The sequence below is a fragment of the Brachycentrus maculatus genome, unplaced genomic scaffold (assembly GCF_059751285.1).
Source record: "Brachycentrus maculatus isolate JH-2025_06_01 unplaced genomic scaffold, ASM5975128v1 h1tg002128l, whole genome shotgun sequence".
Taxonomy (NCBI): domain Eukaryota; kingdom Metazoa; phylum Arthropoda; class Insecta; order Trichoptera; family Brachycentridae; genus Brachycentrus; species Brachycentrus maculatus.
In genome coordinates this window covers 4,408-12,909 of record NW_028282653.1, presented here as the reverse complement: position 1 = coordinate 12,909, position 8,502 = coordinate 4,408, and the positions used below count along the sequence as shown (strand labels likewise).

The 8,502-nt window shown below is 38.5% G+C and overlaps 1 pseudogene; it reads right to left on the bottom strand.

Annotated features, from left to right (window-relative positions):
• Window positions 1-2,564: 2,564 nt before the first annotated feature.
• LOC148298371 (uncharacterized) lies at window positions 2,565-4,266 on the bottom strand (annotated as a pseudogene).
• Between the last annotated feature and the right edge of the window lie 4,236 nt (window positions 4,267-8,502).

The following is an 8,502-nucleotide window of genomic DNA, read 5'->3' as shown; positions in this document are numbered from 1 at the left end:
TCTCAGCTTCACCCTTTTCCCTCAGCAGCTCTTCACTTAGATTTTAATTTTCAATCTTATAGATTCCCACATTCTCTCTATGCTTATCAATTTCCATGTCCTTATCTTTGCTCTTCCTCTCGAGATCACTTCTTCGCATATTCTAATTATACAGGTTCTTCTCTAGATCTTTATTGTTAATAAGCAGGATGCTGATTTAGTTGTTGAGTTCTTGGCATTCGAGGTTACGATGGGTGAGCTATTTTTGGCATGAGTTGAGCTACTAGTTCAGACGTTCTATATTCTTGTTGAGTTTCTCTGATTCGTACTAGAGAGTTTTTATTGTGGATTGCAGGCCATTTATTGTTATTTCCTTGCTGTTTGTCCCTTTGTTATTCTTTGCCATTTATTTCTACATTTTTTATATGTTCCTGCGTAGGTTCTCGTTCTCGATGGTCTTATCATCGAGCATATTCTGCCACTAATCGGTCTGTTGCACCAGATCAGCAATTATTATTTACTTTTAGTGAATCTTTTTGTAGAGATCTCTCTTCTCCTCGTTTAGTTCTTGATGTTCCTTCATTGTTTATATTTTTAGGGTGTCTTTCTGGATGTTCTATTACTTGTATCTGTTGTATTTCTCAAGCAACTCATTCTTCAATTTTTATAGCGAGTTCATTTTTATGATCAGTTGCTTATTCTCCTCGTGCAGGAGACTTCGATTTTATATTTATTACTCTATTTACTTTTCGAGGGTGTTTATTCTGCAGTTGAGAGTCAAGTTGTTGTTTTGCTCAGATTTTATGGATACTCTCAACTCCTCGATCATGAGCTAATAAGACTATATCTTCTCTGACATGCGTATAGCTTCAGACTTCGAAGTGTAACCCTGGCTCTTATGGCCTTAAAGAGTGTTCTTTAATTATTTGTTCTATTTTGTCAGATTCTCTTTGTGGTTTTGGAGATATTAGACTTGTTTGTTGCCTTCCTCGATGATGAATGACAGTTTCTTGTATTATGCTTCAATTCGTGACTTTTCACTCAGGATCTTGTGTTCGTTTTATTGCATTATTTTCAGTTAGCTTCTCAGAAGTTGCATCTGTTTTTACAAAGTTGACAGATTCTTACGGTATTCGTTTTATAAATTAGGATTTGATGCAGATTTTCCGTTGCTTAATGATTACATGGATTGTTACTCTGTTATTTTAATATGGCCTTAAAGCTACTTCACTTTGCGATCGAGTGAGACGCGGTTATTCTCTGCTTATCGCAACTATCTGAGTTTGAGAGTATAATTTTAGTTGAGTATTGTTAACTATTCCTGCAGTTTGTTACTATTGTTCATTATCTTTGCATTCTTTTCTGTGAGATCCTTAATTTTGTTCTATTGCCTTTTGATTTATTGGGCATCTGCCATTTTATTCTCTTGGCAAACTATTAGATTTTATTTGAACTATGAGTTCTACTTTTGGAGAAGTAGCAGCATCGATTCGACTTTGCTCTTCGCAGTGCTTTCCATATCATATGACTGCTTCACATAATCTTCCTGATTCTTTAAGAGGCTGATTCTTTCATTGAGTTCTTTATTTTAGTTTTTGTATCTGCTGCATTTTTATTGCTATCTGCTAAGCTATTTGTTGATGGCAATAAGTTTCTCTTCGAGGTCGCTGACTTACTGTCTTAGAATTTCCATGACTTGTGTGGAATTCTTTTCATTATTATGAGTGTATTGGTTATGCGACTCTTTCTATTGTTCGTAAACTCGTTCGAGGCTGTTGAGCTGTATTCGATACTTCGCATTTTCTTATTCAATTGTCTGAATGTACTTCTTTTTCTTTTAGAGGAGGGCCTGCAATTAGTTGTTGTTCCTTTCGTTTTCGAAGTGACTCTTTTCGAGGGCTGCTTTCAGTCTGTTGTTTTACTATTTGAGGGAAGTGTTTGAAAATGTGAGATCTTCGACTTGATGCTCGTAATCGCGTAACTGACTTGATAGGGTATCTAGCTTATTCTCATAGTTCATCTGGCAGTCTTTGAGGTTGACCTGGAGAGTCCGTATTTTATCGGCAATGGAACTATCTTTTAACTGTTTCTTCAAATTCTCATTTTAAAATTTGGACTGCTCATACTTCTCATTCAAGAGATCGATCTTTTACTCCAGGCTTGCGATGTTGGTTCTATTGGTAAGAGGATGTGTACTGATTTTCGGAAATGTTACTGGCTGCTAAATCCTATATATTCCTATTCTTCTTCTTCTTCTGTTTGTCGATTGTTTTTATGAGGTCCTCGATGTATAGGAGGATGCTGTCAACTAAATCTACGTTGTCGGGATGCAGCGATTCTGTGAATTTGAGGCGGTCGAGGTTTGCACGCACCTTGCTGTATTTTGGGTTTTGCATTTTTCAAATTTATATTGTTTACTGTTTATATTTGTCTAATTAATGCAATAGTGATCGTGTATAATACATAGAATAGAATATGAGTGCGATAGTGAGACTGACTATGTATGCGTAATGGAATTGTGTAACTATGCATAATGCATAATAGAATTATAACAAAACAAATTAATTAATACTGAATAAGGTGAATACTGGGTATTTACGACTCAGATTGAACGATCATCTCGCGGTCATGACTACATCGTCGATTTTAAGAATCATTCTCACGACTTCAGTTGCAAGGGTCAGAGCACTTCTTGTCACAAGAGATGGCTGCAAGACATTTTCATCTTTCATGTTGATTACAGCCCCCTTTTTCACACTGATTCCAGTCCATCTTTCTCCATTGTTGTGTTTCTTTCTCAGTTCGGTGACAACGTTAATTGGGTTCATTCCTGCATTTTCAGCCAAGGTGAACGGAATAATTTAAAGAGCCTAAGCGTATGCCTTTAAGATGATGGATTCAAGACCCTTGGCTTTGGTTGAGTATTCGCTGAGAGCGTAGGATAGTTCGCTTTCGACTGATCCTCCTCCGGGAATAAGAGATCGAACCTTCACAAGAGACCGAATCACACAAAGTGCATCATGCAAAGATCTTTCAGCCTCATCAATAACTAGGGGGTTTGAACCTCTAACTAATAAGGAGATGGTGCTTTTAACTTTCAATCCAGTTATTTTAAAGATCTTGTTATCGTCGGGAAGCCGGGAGAGCTCGCATAGGCCGGCATGACCGAATTTATCGGCATTCATGTGGTCGATATGAGCAATGGGGACGCATCCTGTCGTCCTGCAAATGAAATCAACGTCATCTCTTTCGATATCCTGGACGACCATGATTCCCTTTTTGGCGAGGAAGTGGAGTGAAAGATCGTTTGTGGCATCTTTGAGGATACTCTTTTGGATCAAGAGCACATTGGCCCCTGAAGCAACGATTTTCTTAACCATTTCTGCGATTATTTTCTTCTCCTCTCTCATAATGCGGTCGATTGCCTGATAATCTTTGACAACAACCGAGTTTTCAATGTCGGTTTTTGGAGTCGCAATTTGGAATTGGACCATTGCGATTTTGGCATTTTCTATTTTGGTTGGTCCTCCGCTTGCTGTGCTAGGTTTGCATTTCTCAAAAACTAAGCCTTCGATAAGTTCGGTATCTTCGATGGTTCCGCCGAGTTTTTTCACAATCCTGATATCCTTAAGGTCAATGTTCGTGGCAGTTTGGGGATCGAAGACACTTGTGGCTGCCTTCACTGCAAGCGGGGAGAAGAAATCAGTATAGGAAGAAAGAACTTTAGAACTCAAAGAAGTATTTACGCATTCAATGAGCGTTTGAGTGCTGCTGATGTCAACTGGGATTGATAGTTTGTTCTCGATGATGTCGAGTGAGTGGTTGAGCGCATTCTGAAATCCTTCGTTAGGGAAATTTCAAACCTTATGAAATGATGTTAGGGTGGATGCCTTTGTCGAGTAGGGACTCGGCTGCCTTCAGGAGTGCTCCTGCTAAAATCACGACAGATGTTGTTCCATCACCGACTTCAATGTCCTGAGCCTTTGAAATCTCGACCAACTTTGATTATACAAAATTATACCATTTTTGCAGTTGGGTGCACAACATCCATTTTCTGGAGAATAGTCGCTCCGTCGTTGGTAATTAAAGTCTCTCCTCTGCCTGTTCTGATCATTTTGTCCATTCCTCTGGGACCCAAGCTCGTTCTGATACAGTCCGCAACAGCTAAATAAAATAATTGTTACCTTTGGCTGCCTGTATGTTGGTCGTACGAACATCCTTTTGCTTATCATTCTTATTGTAAGCAGCTTGCTTTGAAACATTGTTTTGTGCCTTGGATTCTGACATTTCAAATTCCCCAAATATTTTTATATCGCAATTTAAATATTTTTAAATTAGTTTGTATATACGCATATCCCGAATTAATTTGTCTATAAGCATACATAACTGCATACTTTAGTCATTTTGTATAACCAAGGAATCCTCAACTATGCTATTATTTGTCTGACATCTATATATTCTTCTACATCCATCCTATTTATGCTCAGATACTCTTATGATATATACCCTTGCTACTATATACTATTTACTATATGGATATATACTATATGGATGTAGACTCATAGATGTATACCCTTGGATATATAGGCACAACACAAATGATATTATTTAATTGTTAGTCAAATTGAAATGCAATAATAATATTCTATTATCTTTGGAAAATAGGGCGAAGATGATCAAGAAACGCACTGAATCTCGAAAAAAGAAAAATAATGAACTCATTCAAACTGCCAAGTCGAAGCGAGTGTTCGAAATCGAGCGAATCGATAAATGCACAAAGACTCCCACCTACTATAGTCTCATGGCTTATAAACTCAACCCATATGTCTCAACCAAGTCGGCCATTTCCACTCCCAACAACAGCCACATCGGAAATGTCAACATCACCAAATCTACCAAATCATCCAATGCCACTCCCAAATCCAAAAGCAGAAAATCAAGCAAGTAAAATGTGTATGCATCATCCTTTGCAATGCACTCTTTCCAGGACTCGAAAAACCATATCGAAAACATGATGATGGGACCCGAGTTCTGCATTTAGTTTCCGAATGCTTATAAAAAGAGAACTGATTATAAATTCCTGCATCAGATTGGATCAGGGGGATTTGGTAGGGTCTGGAAGGTCGAGGATAAGAAGGAGCATAAACCTTACGCCATGAAATAAATGTCTAAGGCCAAGTACGAATTTGTTTTAACCTAGAATCATTGCGAAGAAGAGCGTGACTAGCATAATGAACGAGAAACAGCTCCTTGAATAAATCAAATCGCCCTTCATCATCAACTCGTGCTACAACTTCCAGGACCGGTAGAACCTGTACCTAGTGATGGAATACTTAAGGGGTGGGGATCTCCGCTATCATATGTGCTTCTACGAGTATTTCGATGAGGAGCAGACAAGTACTCATGATTACAATACAGAATTCATCACCGCCTGCATCATTCAGGCCCTTGAATACATCCACTCGAAGAACATAATCCATCGGGACCTAAAACCTGAGAACATTGTGTTCGAGTAAAACGGGTACGCGAGGGTGACTGACTTCGGGGTGGCTCGGCTCCAGAAATAGAACAACTTTGAGGAAACGAGCGGAACCCCAGGCTACATGTCTCCTGAGGTGATATGCAGAATGGACCACTCCTTCGAATCCGACTTCTTTGCACTCGGAGTCATCGTCTATGAGCTCATGTTCGGCACAGTAAGCTATATCCATATCTCAGAGGCCCTACATTGGAGAATCCCGTAAATAAATCAGATAGAAGATCTTAGCGCATCAAGCCCGGATCAATGACAAAGATCTGCCCTTAGGGTGGAATGCTTCATCGATCGACTTTGTGAACAGACTCCTCAAGAGAAACAAATAAAGTCGGTTAGGCTACAATGGCATCGCATAGATAAAGAACCATCCCTGGCTCAAAAGCATAAACTGGCAGAAACTAGCAAAGAAGGAAGTGAAACCATCATTCATCCCAGGGGTAATTCTGATATAAGATAGATAATCTGTGAGAGTGTTTAGTATCAGCGCGAGATGTAATGCACAGTCGAAAGCGAAATAAACTAGGAAACAATGATGCTACTTAGGACTCCGGAAATCCAGAAGCTCTTCCAGAAATACGACACTGTCAAAAAGTAGAAGAAGAAACATCCGAAGCTGTTCCAGATGAGCAGCACAACCAACACAAACTTCCGCAAAATGGGCTGATTGTTCATTCGTTTATATTTATTACTCTACTCTACTCAAACTTTGATATTCACATCATATTTACTACTGCACTCTGCATCGTTATTCTACATTGCTTGTTACGACTAAATTGCTATTCTACACACCGCTACCGCATCGTTAATATACTACACACCACTACTATGCTGTACGTAAAAATCAAAATAATATCAGTAAATCAGACTTTACTATTGATGCTGCTGTTGTTTATGACAACAATGTAATCCTATAGCTTGACAACTTCATAGCGAACCAAGTTGAGCAGCTTGGACTCGGTTGATAAGATGGTGATCTTCATTGGTTTCTTAATGCTTTCGAGGATGAACTTAAAGAGCATGGCGAGTAGCATCTGATTGGGGAGACCATTCATGTTCTCAGCCGTATGGATAATCTGTAAGGCGATATCAGAGCTTCCACTGCTGATTATCTACTTGATCATGTTTTCGAACTGCTGGATGTAGGTTTCCGACTAGCTGCTAGCATAAGCTGACAGAATGCATAGCAGGATTTTGCGATAAGGACAGCTACGATTCACTGCCACCGTCATGAACTTCTCTATGTTATCAGATCGCCATACTTCGCTATGAGTTGACCATGTCCATGGCTGCCGAGAAGTTGTTGGCGTAATCTCGGAGCTATGCACAGTATTCCAAGTATTACTCCTGGACCAGGGTCAGCAGAGTGTCTCCCTTGTGACAGCGATAAGTCCCTGTGTGTTAAAGAGTAGTACCTAATACTATTTCCAATGTGCATAAGTTTTTTATCAGAAATTGCGCTACCACAATGTTCTTGTTGAGTGTGTCGATAGTTTCGGTTTATTATTTCTCGTGATTGCCATTACAAATGTTGCCCATCTAATGTCGATGTATAATTGCGTATATATCATTCAATGCCAAAGCACGATGAATTTGCAATATAGTCAGTATTGTAATTTAATCAAATTAATTCAACTCAATCAACATACATGCGCATTTGGGTTATACTTTAATTATACCATTGGTTGTCTGTATGTATTATATGTTGATATTAAAGATGATCTTCAAGATTGATGAAACTTGTATTATATATGGTTAGTTAGTTATTGAATAGTTGGGGTTGGGGTTGGGGTTGGGGTTGGGGTTGGGGTTGGGTTGGGGGTTGGGTATTAATTTAGTCATTTATAATGACCCTTTATTTTCCCTCCATTTTTCATGATTGATATCTAATTGCATTATTTGATGTGGAATAATCAGAATGATTCCTATCCCAAAATACTATCGAATCTCCTCCAAACAAATCGAGCCATTCTTCAATTTCGCATAACACTTCTCATACAGTGACAATAACTCCTCACAGTCAGAATAGTTAAGATAACACTACTACTCTGAAGCCATCTAATTTAATCGCAAACAAAACTAATACAGCATCAAGAATAGAACAGAACAATGCAAAGATACCTATATGAGAAATAACAAGGGCAACACGAATAACAAGAATATGAAAAATATGAAGACTGTTGAGTAGAATGCACTAGGTTTTTACTGTGGGGAATGCTGTAAAAGCTATTCAAACTACTCATCGTTGACTTTTCATATAAAGACTCTGCATTGTAATGTTGTGCCTGATTGCTCGATTGTTAAAGGAAGGCCATTTACATTTTAGGAGTATTGCAAGTTTGATAGTGTGCGGAGGCCGACTCGTTCATATCGATTTAAATAGTAACTATAACTGAGTAACAGTGCAGTATCAATATCGGAATCAAGAGCCAAACCAAAAGAAAGATGTAAATATAATCAAAGGGACAAACACAAATATAAATACAACTATGAAACATAAAATTCACCAACTGCCTACAAAGAAGAACAAAAGGACAATAAAAACACAAGCAAACTATAATGAATAAAGCAGCCAATCTGATCGCTCTTAAACAATCATTTTAAGCAAACGAATAAACAAATGAACAAACAAATGAACAAACAACTTAGATTGCCCTACCGAATCAATTGATAATGTTATAACATTGCAATATACATTCAAAGAGTATTGAAGAGATAGTCTTGGCAGCTCTCGATTGCCTTATTGGCAAAATGCATTCTCGTGGAAAGCACTCTGTTGAAATTTTAGTAGTTTTCGTTTTTTAGTGCGTCAATTTGTTAGATTTGCTCAATCAGCCCACTTTCGTACTGTCCGATGTCATAATGCCGAATAGGCATCAACTTCGGACTCTCCCCGGGCTGCAAAGTCTCCCCATTTCGGAATATGGCCCTACGGTCGAACTTCTCCACCAGCGAGGCAGATGCGGCAAGCTTATTCACAATGGTTGTAT